This window comes from Larimichthys crocea, chromosome XXIV (assembly GCF_000972845.2).
Source record: "Larimichthys crocea isolate SSNF chromosome XXIV, L_crocea_2.0, whole genome shotgun sequence".
In the NCBI taxonomy this organism is placed as follows: Eukaryota; Metazoa; Chordata; class Actinopteri; family Sciaenidae; genus Larimichthys; species Larimichthys crocea.
The window spans coordinates 1,102,899-1,117,410 of NC_040034.1; the positions used below are offsets into that span (position 1 = coordinate 1,102,899).

The 14,512-nt window shown below is 41.1% G+C and overlaps 1 long non-coding RNA gene across 1 annotated transcript; it reads right to left on the bottom strand.

Moving 5' to 3' along the window:
- Positions 1–9,726: 9,726 nt before the first annotated feature.
- LOC113744557 (uncharacterized) lies at positions 9,727–12,915 on the bottom strand. The gene is made up of 3 exons (XR_003461637.1): positions 12,803–12,915; positions 10,450–10,522; positions 9,727–9,978 (listed from the first exon to the last, which is right to left on the bottom strand). It is a non-coding gene; the product is annotated as an uncharacterized LOC113744557 (long non-coding RNA).
- Positions 12,916–14,512: the final 1,597 nt, after the last annotated feature.

The window sequence follows — 14,512 nt, forward strand, 5'->3', positions numbered from 1 at the left end:
TAAGGGGCCCATGGCTTGTTGTCTTGATCACTGAGTTTTACTTTAAAATATGCAAAATATGCTTGTTTGACAAAGAGAAATAAACATGTTTACAGCCTGTTATTTCCCCGTTCATGACAACTGTACTGAGGGTGAATTGATACTGAACTCACCTGTTATTATATTAAGGCTTAAAGTTATGCAGAATTAACAGCGTTGGTGCTTTGATTGACACTTAGGTGCTGTTACAGATGGCTTGTTTGAGCAACCAGGCTTTTTCCAGGCCACATAAGGTTCACCGATGATCTTTGCCAATTTTTAGATCAGCAGTGGAGGTGGACGAAGCAGGACTGCAGACATGCTACAGATTTTAAGCTTCGAAATGGCTTTTCAGAAACCCGTCATCCATTCTTTATACGGTCAGTGGTCACAAGTCATGGCTGAAGGACTTTCTCTTTTTTCATTGTTCTACAAATGTCACAACATCACAATCGCCTGATTTTAACCTCAAGATGTGGTTGAATGACATGTCGTACAAGCTAGTTTGTTTCAAGCTTGCATTTTTACCAGCAGTCCTTTAAGGCAGCATTCCTCTCTCTCTCTCTCTACGGGCCAGCCTGTGGTTTATCATAACCAGCCTTAAGCCGGGGCGGGAAAAGCTTTTTGGGCAAATGGTAGGGCAGTCCACTGAGGCACATGCACTCCCACTTCCCTTTTCCCCCCTAGTCTCCACAAGGAGAGGAGTAGGAGTAGTGTTTGGTCGAATCACAATGCTCTCTTTCAGAGTGAGTGACTTATAGGAATTTGTTGGGCGAAGGAAGACGCTGAAACGTGGCTCGGGAGGATCAGCTTTCCCTTAAGGAGACTGTTGGCTTTGTGACAAATTAGGTCTGGTGAGAGGGAAACAGCTTCTGAATTCCTCACAAGTGAGAATGACAAGGGCATTTATGGTGACTAATAAAAAAAAAAACACTAAATATTATCAGCTCATCCGGGCGGTGTGTCTCCGTCTTTCCACTGGGCCTCTTCAGAATGACTGAGGTCATCTATTTCACACATCGGTGCTGTCTGCTCTGTCTGCCTGGTGACACACTGCAGGTCCACGCTCAGGAACAGACGCTCTGATATTTCCCACATCTGTGTCCCGGCTGATTAGCACCCATCAGCATGCCTGTAACCAGTTTCCGCCTTATCTCTGAGTTCACTGTTTTTACAAAAACTCAGTCAGGTGGAGACTCAACGGCCTCCTCAAGGCTGCCAAACTGGGGCAATCCTGATGCCCAAGGAGACTTTTCCCACCTGGTGTAGAGATGAGAGAGGAGAGAGCCCACCGTGTGTGTTTTAAAAAGGACAGGAGTTCATTACCGTTCACCTCCAGTTGTTTGCTGTGGTTGCAGGTTTGTTTCCAGTTCTGCTGCAAAGCACAATCAGAGAGAGAGGGGGTCAAAAGGTAGGAAATTGAATCTGGAGGGCCAATGTTCTCTGGAATCATTGGCTCAGTGAACACGAGGTATTATTCCCACTGTCTGTACTATAAAACATCTTCGCGAGGCCGTACAATCAGCAAACCCTCCCTCAAAATATAAAGTTTAAGGACTTCACATGTTCGACGTTCAAACGGGATGTGTATGATAAGTGAGGGAACAGATGCCCCCGACAGGCAGAGCGATTTGACGTTTCTGAGGAGTGGGTTATTCCAGGGAGACTCAAGTGGACATATCCAGGCCAATAGTTTTTACTTTCAACTTGTTTCTGATCTGCTGGTTGGTTCAAACTCACAGTTTGTTTCTCCAGAGCAGATCAAGCATCCAGCCCCATGGGGGGAAAGACAGGAATAGACAGAGCGAAGGGTTAGGTGGTCCTGAGGGCTTAAAGGCATGTTAGTACTTTAGTTTTATACACTGAGGATAAAGCAAACATGGAAACGTGACCCATCAGAGTCTTTTATATTAATAATCCTGACCATCTCATGAAGGTATATCAATTCATCCTGAGAGAGTCCAACAAAAGATGTGAGTTATGTGTCACGTCTTTTCAGAGACAGTTGAATGCAACACTTCTTTCCACATTATAGCAGAATTACAGATAGTGGTTCAGAGCACAGACAGTGTAAAACCTGGACGTAGTCTCCGTGACGTCACCCACAGGTTTCTGAAAAGCTGTTGTGAAGTGAGTGTGGTGGCTCAGTAGACCTGAGGCGGGCTGTATGAATGGTAATGGACTTTATTTATATGGCACCTTTCTAGTCTTATGACAACTTTTATACTTCATATCTCTTGCTAACTATCAGTTTTTGGGCACTTCGACATGCGGACTGGAGGAGCCAGGGATCGAACCCCCAACTAAAACACGATCATCTGATTAGGACAACCCTAAGCCATCTGTAACGGCACCTACCTGTCAGTCAAAGCAGCCACGCTGTTAATTCTGCAACTTTAAGCCTTAATATAATTTGCAATTAGCTATAGAGACCAAAACAGTTTTTTGTACCAGGCTGTAAACATGTTTATTTCTGCTGTGAAACATGGGGACTTATGGCGACTGACTCACTTCTGAAACCAGCCTCAAGTGGACGTTTGAAGAACTGCAGTTTTTGGCACTTGACAGCCACTTCCAAATTTGGTGTGTTTATGAATGATTCATTAAAAGTGACTGTAAATTAGTGTGAGTAAAGGAATGTGTGGTTTATATAGTGACATCAGCTGCCTGGAAACACAGTCATCTCTGTTTTTTTTATCCTCTTTGAAAATAATATAATACACCATCTTAGACAGGACAGTTCAAACCAACTGAAATCTACAACACGTGTGAATATCATCCAGGTAATATTTATTAAGATTTAAAGAGTGAAGAAAATAGTGTGTTTATATTAAAAACACCCAAAATAAGAAGCTTAAATGAAAGATCAGGGCTTCTTACGAGTCTATACATCTCTAGCATGCATACCCAGTCTTATATTGTAAGTGCTCGATCCTTTACACTACATCGGACCACGAGTAGAGTGTTTATGAATTCCAGCTGCACACCTGCTCTGAACACCGCTCACCCTTACATAAATTATATAATCCCCGTGCCCGGAGGCCAAACAGGTGCCAAATCTGCCTTTGACCCCATCCAGTCACAACCCAATGCCTCCATTTCCTTCCTGTTCATCCCACTTCCCCTCTAACACACACACACACACATGAACCCATACATTCAAGTCCCACAGATGCAGAATGAGCCATGTGATGTCCAGTCCAAGACCACAGCAGGCTGCTTCTTTCAGCAAGAGGACACAAGTGCAAGAGACAGAGAGGCAACCAGGCGATTTAGTCCAGATTGAGGGGTGCCGAGGCCTCTATTTAAAGTGGACAGACACGTCATTTAAAAGATCTCAGACAGCTGTGGCATTTCTGCAAATGTAAGAACACGCCGTGTTTGTATGCACGACACGTGATCTGCCGGCTCTTTGAGTAAGAGAGCGAGAAAAAAGAGCCTGAATTAATTATTGAAATGTTCCCACAGCACACACTCCAGAGTGACGATTATTTTAGAAACAGTAGCCTATGTTTAGCTCTGCCCGGAGACGCGGGGGTAAGCTTTAACATTCTTAGCAGATGATAAGCTATATGTTCGGTGACAGACGGACTCTAGCGAGATCTTAATGGACAGATACTCTATCTTTTGGATAAGACTGAGAGGAGTTACTGTTTTTATCTTTCTCTGGCTCTCGAAATGTGATGGATGTTGTCTCCTTAAAGGATGTCGTTTGAAGTCATATTCACATGCATATTTCATGACAAAACCTTTATTTATGCAGCATTTAAAGGGAATTTATACAGAGTAAAGTAGAAAAAGGAGTAGCAAAGTAAGTTATTGTTGTGATTGTTTCCTTAAACAGTATTCATATGGTAGTTTCATGTCATTTATATAGTAAAACACTGTTTCTTGACAATGAAGGTAAAGATTCCACCTTGTATTCTTGTTGTAACATATAACAGTAAAGAATAGTTTCTTATTCTCACATGAACACTGAAAGCTCCACTGGTAAAAAGTAACTAAGTGCATTTATTGAAGTATTGTACTTAAAGGTCCAGTGTGCGATTAGTATAAAGAACGGACGGCGTATCCATGACGTCACCCACAGCTTTCTGAAGAGTTGTTTTGAAGCTCTGGCTGTCGCTATCTTGGCAATTCTGCCTCTTTTCCACCGGCTAATCTAAAAATCGACAAAGATCATTGGTTGACCTGAGGTGGGCCTGAATGAACCCTGGATGCTCACGCAAGCCATCTGTAACACCTACCCCTAAACTTTTTTGTACCAGGCTGTAAACATATTTAGTTCTGCTGTGAAGTGGGACTTTTTAAAATTGGGGACTTATGGAGACTGACTCACTTCTTCTGGAACCAGCCTCAAGTGGACGTTTGAGGAACTACAATTAATCAGATTATCAAAGGCTGGTGAAATACAGTAAATATGTGGCTGTGTGATGCTAGAACATCTCAAATTTATTAAATTCTTATGTTAAAATGTCCGTATGTTCTTATATTTGTCTTGTAGTCACAACAGTTGGAGACTATTCGTTATGAATAAACATTAGGAAGCTGTTCACCCTGATTTTCATCAGCTCTCTGACTAAATGGGTTCTCCCGTTGGTTGTTTCCACATTACTACTAAATGTTAGTCACAGTGTGGGTGACCTCATTAACCCTGACCCATCACATGCCCAGCCCTCGGGTGCCTATTAAAGACAAAACAACAGTCTGTGGCTGCGTTACAGTGTTTCGATGTACAGTAGGAAGAGTACTTGCATGTTTTCTTTAGTCAATTTTGAAGTATTTTACTCCCACTTGCGCTTTGAGCCGTTGAGATTCCACTGAATGCCATTTTTAGTGATGTGGGTGTATTGTTGTACTTGGCAAATGTCTTCACTGTTGGTTCCACTGTATGCACTTTCACTGCTCCCATGTCCCTAATTTAAAAGCCTATTTTTAGCCTGCCGCATACATACATATTCAATAAATCTGTCGTTTCTTTCGGCCCTGTGTTTGTTTACAGGGGTTTGAGGGGCACATGTGCTGCGAGGTGAGGTGTGGCTCTCATGCTGAATCCCGATGAGGGGCCCCTGTGGAGGGCAGGGTGTGGTAGAGGCAGCTGGCAAGTTTTTTTGGAGGTTTTGATCTCTCTATCTACAAGTCCTGTGATCCTCCCTCTCCCTCACAGAGCTCCCTATCATTTCCGAGGGAAAGTCTCACATGGGAGTTAGACTTTAAATACAGGCAACCTGCATGTCCTCATGTTATTAATAAAATATTATCATTAGGAGGTTAATTAACTCCTAACGGATACTTGAAGGTTAATGAAACAGTTCCCAGAAGACACAGTTACAGTCAGTTTAATGTCTGACTAATCAAGGTTTTTCTGTTTGTGTGGCAACATGTTGTTGAAGTGTAACTGATTAATGATCAATACGCCTGATTAGCGAACTCCATCTTACTCAGCGAATTTATTAGTGATCAATGTGCAATCAGCAGACAAGTCACTCAATACAGCCACAGACGTAAGTGTGTTAACACAAGGGTGTGAATCAAAAAGTCGTGCTGGTTGCAGATTTTTTAAGCTTTGGAGCTGTTTCATACTATGCTTGTGGTTAGCTATCATAATTTCCAGGTTCATATTTAACATACAAACATAATAGTGGCAATGATCTTCTCATTTAACTCTTAGCAAGAAAGTAAACAACCGTATTTTTCAAAATGTCAAACTGTTCTTTTAATTTTCTGCCACAAAATTAGATATATTGTCATTTTGGAAAATAGTAGTTTTGGTATCAGTTTCTAGCATATTCTGGTAGTTTTAAAGAATAAGATTTGAATAAATTCTTGGTAATGGCAACTATTTCTTAGTTAAATGAGAAGATTGATAGCTAATGTGACTACTTGTCATATACAGATTTAGATTTTCTTATTATTGTGTGATTTTCATGCTGGTAGGCATAAATTACCAAGGATTTTTTTTAAGTTTTGGAGAGAGACAAGGTAGCAGTTGGTAGTAGCCCCTTGTGGTTATCCTGCATGTATGAGATACAAATATGAGAGTGGTATTGATCGTCTCATCTCTTGGCAAGAAAGCCAAAAAGCTTATTTTCCAAAAAAGTCAACACATGAAGTGCTTTACTCTCTGACGAAAGATCTACAAGCACTTAGCCTAGTCAAGCACGGTATTGGTTGAAGATGCAGTCACATCTCCCTTTTTGAAAACTCTCTCTCTCTCTCTCTGAGGTTTCTTCCACCTTTTTTCCCTGTTAAAGGTTTTTTGTGGGCAAGTTTTTCCTCACTCGAACCGAGGGTCTAAGGACAGAGGGTGTCACTCCCTGTACAGATTGTAAAGCCCTCCGAGGCGAATGTACTTTGTGACTTTGGGCTATACAAATAAAATCTGATTTGATTTGACTTGAAGTCAAATGTAAGTCTGACACGATGCTTGGTTGCTTGCTGGAAATCCCCCCGAGGGAAGCTGACTTCACACGTCCTCACACTGACAGGCACTCCCTTGCTAAGTCTGTCCACAAACAATATCAGTCACTGTGACGAGGTCTCGCCTGCTTGGCCCACTCGAGCCCAAATTTCATAATAAAAAAAACACAAAAAAAACTCAGCACTGGAAAGTTTCCTTTACCTCGATTTAAACAAGACTTTGTGTTTCTTCCACACGGGCTACAGCAGCTTTGGTCCAAGTCAAACTAACTTTCACATTAAATACATACATACAAAAAAAAAAAAAACGTTCCAGATGAGGTAAAGAAACATGCAGCGCACACACTGAGTCTGTGGTGTATAATTAGACTTTCTGAACATGGGTGGTGCTGCAATGGAAAACAAAGCATACTCCTGTTTTAGGTGCCTTTACGAGACAAACTTTGATTTTTTTCTTTTTACCTCCTCCTGTTCACTGCAGGATTAAAAAGGTTGGAAATACTTCTCTGTTTTCGACTGACAAAGGGCTTCTTGGTGGCACTAAAACAGGGTGTCAAACTCAACCTACAAATAACAACAGCACCGACATCCTTAAAATGTTCACGTTTAATGAAGTCTCTGTTTATCATACATTTACACATGTGCATCACAACTTACAGATCATAATGTATCTGCAAGAGCACGAAACATTTAGTCTGAGGTATCTGGAACTGAACAATGTATTTTACTTTTATTTTACTTAAACAACACAATATCTGGCGTCAGATCATATAGCAGCCAATTTCAAGATGTCATTTAAGTGCTTGTGTGTGAGTCTTGGCACAGCTTTGTTTTATTGATGCTCATGACTGAGAAAACCTGTTCACAAAGGTAGGTAGGTAGCCCCAGACATGCACAAACAGGACCGCTGCTAGTTAATTTGGTGCCCTAAGCAAGTTAACCCCCTTCATTTTGGGAATACCACAGCGGCGTTGGCTTTTCAGACACCGTGGCCTTTATTTGATCACACACTGCAGCCTACGCTCTACATTTATTTCTAACCTAACTCCTGCCTCTAACCTGCAGCTCCTCCATCCACACAGACTCACTCGCTCTTATAACACACTGATAATTGGGCCATTTTGGTGTCACCCCTCCAGCACTTGGTGCCCTACACACAGAGTGTAACGAGCACTAAGGGGGCTGTCAATTTGGGGTATCGTGGCAAGAGTTGGCAAGAATAAAAATGTGTCCAAGCTGACACAAAAGCAAATTTGTCTTTCAGATCTGAATCACACTGCAAGTCAATTTTTTCAAGTTGGATGTCCACAGGTAGATCAGAAATTCACCAAAGACCTGAACACGCAGAACAGATGGCAGCTTCAGCACTAACAGACTGGACCCTATAGGTGGCCAGTATTGGCCCACGGGCTGTATGTTTGACACACCTGCACTAAAAGGTACACCAAGCATATCCCATGTTTTAAATCAACCAACCATAGCCTATTAAACGTTGGCATTAATAGACCTACTTATGGAGTTAGTGATCCCTCTGAAGAAGCTTTCCAATTACATCACAAATCTTGTTGTGATGACCTCTGGTGCCGTCATCCACTGAAGAAATATTAAAAAATAATGATATAGAAAGACTGATCTCGTTCTGATATTTAAAGCTGAAGAAGGAGTTGCTCTCAGACTTTTTAGTGGAGCTGACCAACGATACAAATAATTAAACAAAGCATTAGTCCCAATTAGATACTTACAATCTACTTATTGTGAAGTCAGATGTCTAAGACGAAACAGCCTGTGAGCAAATTACCAACCAATTATCTATACGTGTCTATCAGTGTTGTTCAAATTGACATGACAGCTAGAAGTGTAAACAACAATTAAAGTACTCGGTTTCTTCAATAAAACAGCCTGAAGCTGCATCACATTATAGGATCTAATCAAGTACTGCGGCTCAAGAGATCAGGTTCATAATCTAATTAGCACACTGGAGTGAAATCAGCTATTTCTGTGTTTGACAAAAACATCTTCTGCTGGCACTCAGACTCACACGTAATTAAAAAAAAACAAAGAGATACTCACTAATCACTTAAGAGCCCTCCTTAGTGTGGTGTAAGTAACAACGCACACCTTTGTTCTTCAAAGCACCACAAATGTTGCAAGTGTGACTTAAAGTACTCTTAAAAGAACCATCTATCCATTTTCTGACACACAAAGACCATTCACACTCACATTCACACCTTCACGCAATTTAGGGTTACTAATTAACATGCCGGAGTACCAGGAGACAACCCATGCAGACATGTGGAGAACATGCAAACTCCACACAGAAAGGCCGAGGTTGAAACCAGGAACAGTGCATCACTGCACCACCGTGCCGACCCCCCAAGAACCCTAAATAGCAAAAAAAGAAAAGGTTCTTATGGATAAAAAGGTTCCAGAGAACTCAAAGTTCTCCAGAGATCTTAGCAAGAACCAGTTTTTGAATGGGAGCCAGAGCTTTCAGCTATCAAGCTCCTCCTCTGTGGAACCACCAACCTCCCATTTGGGTTCCTTCACATTTAAAGGTCCACTGTGTCAGATTTACGAGTATCTATTGGAAGGAATTTGATATAAAATTAATTAGTATGTTTTAATTGGTGTATAATCACCTGAAAATATGAATCGTTGTGTTTTTGTTGTCTTAAAATGAGCCCTTTATATCTGAGTTCACCATGTTAAACCGCCATTTTTCTACAGTGGCCCTGAGCAGACAAACCAAACACTGAAATTGGATATGACCTTTTGCTTTTTATGTGCGTTCTTCCTACATGCTTAGAAGAAGAAGAGGGTGAGGCGTGGGAGAGTATTCAGTTGGTTGCAATCTGTAACTCCACCACTAGGTGCCACTAAATCCAACACACTGGACCTTTAGGAGTTGTCTTAAGGCTTTCCCTTTTTTAATTGGGGCTTATAGGAGACTTCCTCTCCATCTATACACACTCATGTCCCATCAGTGCCTGTTACTAACTTAGCTTCGTCCCCGGAGTTTTCTGCTTTCTCGTCTTGCAGGTTCCCGTGGATCGTGACTAAGCCTAGATTGATCCTGGTTCTGCTTGACGTCCACTACATATACTATTATTATGACTATCATTATTACTATTATCAGTCGAATCTCAATTAAAGTTCATAGTTATCATTATTTTATTGCTGCTGTGCATCTGAAGTTTTTCCTCACCACCGTCGCCAAGTGCTTGCTTCTGTTTGGTGTCTGTACATAAATGAATGGCGCTATATAAATAAAATGTATTTATTGAATAGTAAAACATGTATCACAATTTGCTGAATCTTTGTTATTTAACCATCTCGACATCAGCTGGCGGAGCCCGACCAATAATATGACAAGCATTCTCGGTGGAAAGAAATTCAGTACGTGACTCTCTGATGCCATTTGTCTTTTTTTTTTATGTGTGAATGTGGTGGTCGTGGGTTCCCCCCCACGTGGCACAATCCTCTCACCAACTGCCAGTGCCTCTCTCTGTGAAGCTGCAGACATGTTTGGCAGTTCACCAGCTGTTTGACACACAAAAAGAAAATTAAAATGTGCTGGTCTCGTCTGGCGGCTCCTGGTATTTTGGCACATGATCTTGTGGTGGAAGGGTGGACACTTAAGTATCAGGATTCCCCTGTGAGGTGGGGCCTGGGATCCTACAAAGGGGTGTCTTTTCTGGTGCCACATATTCAACTGTCTGCATCCAGCCTTTCTTCTCTGTGTCACAGTTATCCCGCTTTTATTCTGTTGAAGGTCGCAGTATCAATAACCCACAAGTGCAATATGGCTAATCCCTTTTGGATTGGGGCCAAGGTTTCTTGTGAGGCCTTCAAAGTAAAGTGTTTCCAGCCAAGCCATGTCTGCAGTAACAGATGACAGCAACACACACACACTTCTTGACAATAATAAAGACATGTTGGACTTATGTTGTGCTTGAGGTCTAGGGTCAACATTTTTGCGTGTCACCTCTGATGCTACTCTATTCATGGTACCTCATCGGAGATTGCTGCTATCGCTGGCTTTTCTTTCCTCCCACCACATCACTGCTGCTTTGTTCAGGATCAACTGAGGACAAAGGAAAGGCTGTGTGAGTGATGAACCCTGCTGGTCGACTGAGGAAAGTGCATCCTGTTTTTCCAGTTATGCATCGGCACCTAAGCATTTTGATGGATTCTTAATGATCTTTGAGCTTAAATTTAGTATTTCACACAAACTAAAGATCATAGAGTGCCTCATATCTAACTGTGCATGGCCTTAAAGCGGCTACTTCTTTGTGTCAGCTCCACATTGAGTCAAAAACAAGACAATAGCTCCCTCTGTAGTCTGACATTGATAAACACAAGCTGACCTGTGCAGGATTCCTTGCCAGGTGGTTTCTCATGTTTTTAGCTGTGAAATCTGTCTGACAGATCGCCTACAGCAGAGATTCACAATCAAAAGAGTCACCGAGTCGTTGTTTTACAGCTGTGAAAACATGACAAGTCTGCACAGGAGAACTGTCACGTTTGGGACTTGAGCACAATCAAAAATGATGTTTTTGTGACTTTATAGATGCCTTTCATGAGTATTTTCTCTAAACTGCAATGTTATGATGATGATGTCTCCTCAGTTGAGCAGTTTTGTGGACAGATTCAAGAACGTGGGGTCTGTTTATTTGACAATACATGAGTCGGATCAGGAGGTGCATGGCTTGACAAATAAGACTGTGGTGCAGCTTGAGAGGTAACATTGCTAAGATGTGACAATGTGGGGTGTAGGCACCACCCCTTTGCAATGTACAAGCATCTGCCAGGGAACACTGTCACAGGTATTGTTCCTTAATAAAAATTAATGGATAATCTCAGTGTTTTTCCACTGTTAATACGGACATAGGGAGAGAGAAGGCCTAACAATAGTCCCTTTATTGCTGTACCTCCCATAGTGTCTCTGGATCCAAGTACAACCCCCAGCGAGAGAACAAATGAGAAAGCACAATCAAAGATATGGAATGGTTTCTGCCAGGAAATGGGCCTAATTGATTTCCTCTGTGTCTTTGTCTCTCCTGCACATGTATCTGCTACATGGAGGGAAAAAAAGAGGACGAGAGAAAGTAGGAGAAAGAAAAGCGAGAGAGGCCATCGGAGGTCATCCTCCGGGACTGCAACCAAAACCGAGGGGAGTTTTCTGCAGACGCTCTGTGTGTCGAGCCAATCCATCTCGGCAGACTTTGGGGATTCATTGGGGAGAACACCTGCAACGCTCTGTACTGTATAGCGTTCTGCCTGCCTGTCTTCCTGACTGCAGAAACATCTGGCAGAGGAGCAAGTGGATTCAAAAGGAACATCTGCACAGCAGCAAGCAGCCAAGTAAGCAAACAGTCCTAATGAAAGTAGTCACAGTTCCCAAACACAAAGCTACATTGTTGATACTACACCTATTTTCCTTTTAATTAAGACCATATTAAGTATTGGCATGCTTCTCTACCCTGGTTTATTAGGGGACATTGCAACAGCTTAGAAAAGACAAATCACTTGTGACAGTTGCTGTATGATATCACACACACATTGTGCAGGGATATGCTGTAATATACTGCAACACTTTACAGTTTTATTGCTCCAAAGTAAAGTCACTTACCGAGATAAACATATGAACTAAAGTGAGCAACGCTCTAAAGAAAATGCAGCAACATTCGGTCACACAATTGCTGCAGAAATGTTGCACATAGCACCGAGCAGCATACAGTATATTAAATGTAGTTTTGTTGCTGTTATGATGCGCATCATCATTGAAAAAATACTCACTATATTTCAGTCTGACTAACACCTGTACATAAACACACACACTCATGCACATACACGTACTATCCACCTCTGTATCTTTATATAAGGCAACTCTGGGCCACAATACAGGATCCCTCCAATGCAGCACAGATCCAACATTGAGACTGCACACTTGAGCAGGAGTGCGTACTGTAAGTACACATGATTGGCTTATGGCGGTCATGTGACTGCAGACTGTAGTCCCCTGTGTTAGAGAACAGTAATTGAGGCTTCCATATGGTATAGATCAGATGTAGCCTTCACCACAGCATTCCTCCAAGCACCAAGGCTCCACACTTGTATCCACAACGAAAACGGAGTAATGTTACTATTTCCAAAATACTATATTATATATATATAGTACCAGATAACTAATGCTCTACTCGACCTTATAATATCCAAAGAGAGAAGCAGTGTTTAGTCACTGCATTAATGACTAAACCTGCAATGCAGTATGATGAATTAATTATTGGATAGGAAACTTTAACAGCTACCACAAAAGGGAATGAAATACACAAACTTAACAACAAACATGCTGCAAACAAACCTGTCATCATGACGTAAGCTGTGTTACATCAACTACAACAACAACATTTAAATCACAGTGTGCCATGACATGAAATAGTCGGGTCAACTCAGCTGTTACCGATGATGCTAATTAAGGTTTGGTTCTATTTATTGCATCAGAGCCAACATGGACCACAGCAGCACCTTGACTCTGTTTGACCTGAATGGAACGGGACCTTGATTAGTATCATTGGTAACACCTATATTTATCTACTGTGGCTCCTGTGACAAAGGTCTTTTAGGCCAGGTAATGCCATCTTTGTCATTACTGTCACAGCACTTATAAACATATAGGTTAAGTAACCACCTCTTGTGTACATATTGAATGTAACTAAGCCTATTATTTGCCAGTTTAAGCCCATGGGGGTTGGTGGTCCACAGACCTCATTTGACACCACTGAGCTAAGCTGAGAGACCTCAGCTTTGGTTTTAGGGATGCATAATATGTTGGTACTCCAAGTTTTGGGTATATAAGTGTCCATATGTCTGTATAAACTCTTCAGAAGGGTATTCCACCTTAAATATCGCGATATGTATTTCAGGTAATGACACTACTTGATGCCAACGTTACTCTAACTGTTAAGCTAAATCAAGTCTGTTTAGTTAGACAGACAGACAGACAGACAGACAGATGCCGAATGGAAGGAAGGATTCTTTTGTTGCTGCAGCATTACAAGTAACAACAGGCACACTATACAGGAATGAGGTAAAAAATTTGGTGACAACAGTATAAATAGAATAAACTCTAAGGAGGAAGAACATATGGTTCTACCTCTAAAAAATATGCATAGAAAAGATATATATATTAAATCTTGTGCAATAACTTGTGAAAATGTTTAATAAAATATCCACATGTAGATGGGTGTGTTTATAACAATTATGATCTAAGTTAGCAATTACACGACGAACAGACTAATTAAAGGTTCAGTGTGTAGAATTTAGTTGCATCTAGTAGTCCAATTGCTGCATTGCAATCTCCATCACCTCACCTATAGCGTAAAGGAGAAACAACACTTACTAGGGCCCCGTCTAAGAGTCAATATTTAGTTTGTCTGTTCTGGGCTACTGTAGAAACACAATGTTTCAATATGGCGGCATCCATGAAAGAGGACCCGCTCCCACTGTAGATATAAAAATAAAATGATTCTTTGATTAGTTATGAATATTAAACTCCATGTCTGCCTTATTCTGAAAATAAAGGCCCCAAATGTTACACACTGCACCTTTAAATAGTCAGGTAAAGTTACTAGAGTAACTAAATTACATTTTTTCAAAAAGATAACCCTTGGTTTTTTAAAAACAACGTCTGAGCCCATTAACGGCTAAACGGTTAAATGGTTAAAATAAGTGATTGAATTGAAGTAATCTATTACACTACTTGTACGATTAGTTATGAATATTATATTTCCATGTCCTGACTTATTCTGAAAATAGAGGCCCCAGATGTTACACACTGCACCTTTAAACAGTCAGGTAACGTTACTAGAGTAACTAAATTAAAACATTTTTTAAAAAGATAACCGTTGGTTTTTAAAAAACGAGTTGGTGACATAATTCGCGAGATTAAACATCACCGTCTGAGTCGGTGCTATATTTTTTTGAAAAACCGTTAACGGCTAAAAGGTTAAAGTAAGTGATTGAACTGAAGTAATCTATTACACTACTTGTACGATTAGTTATGAATATTATA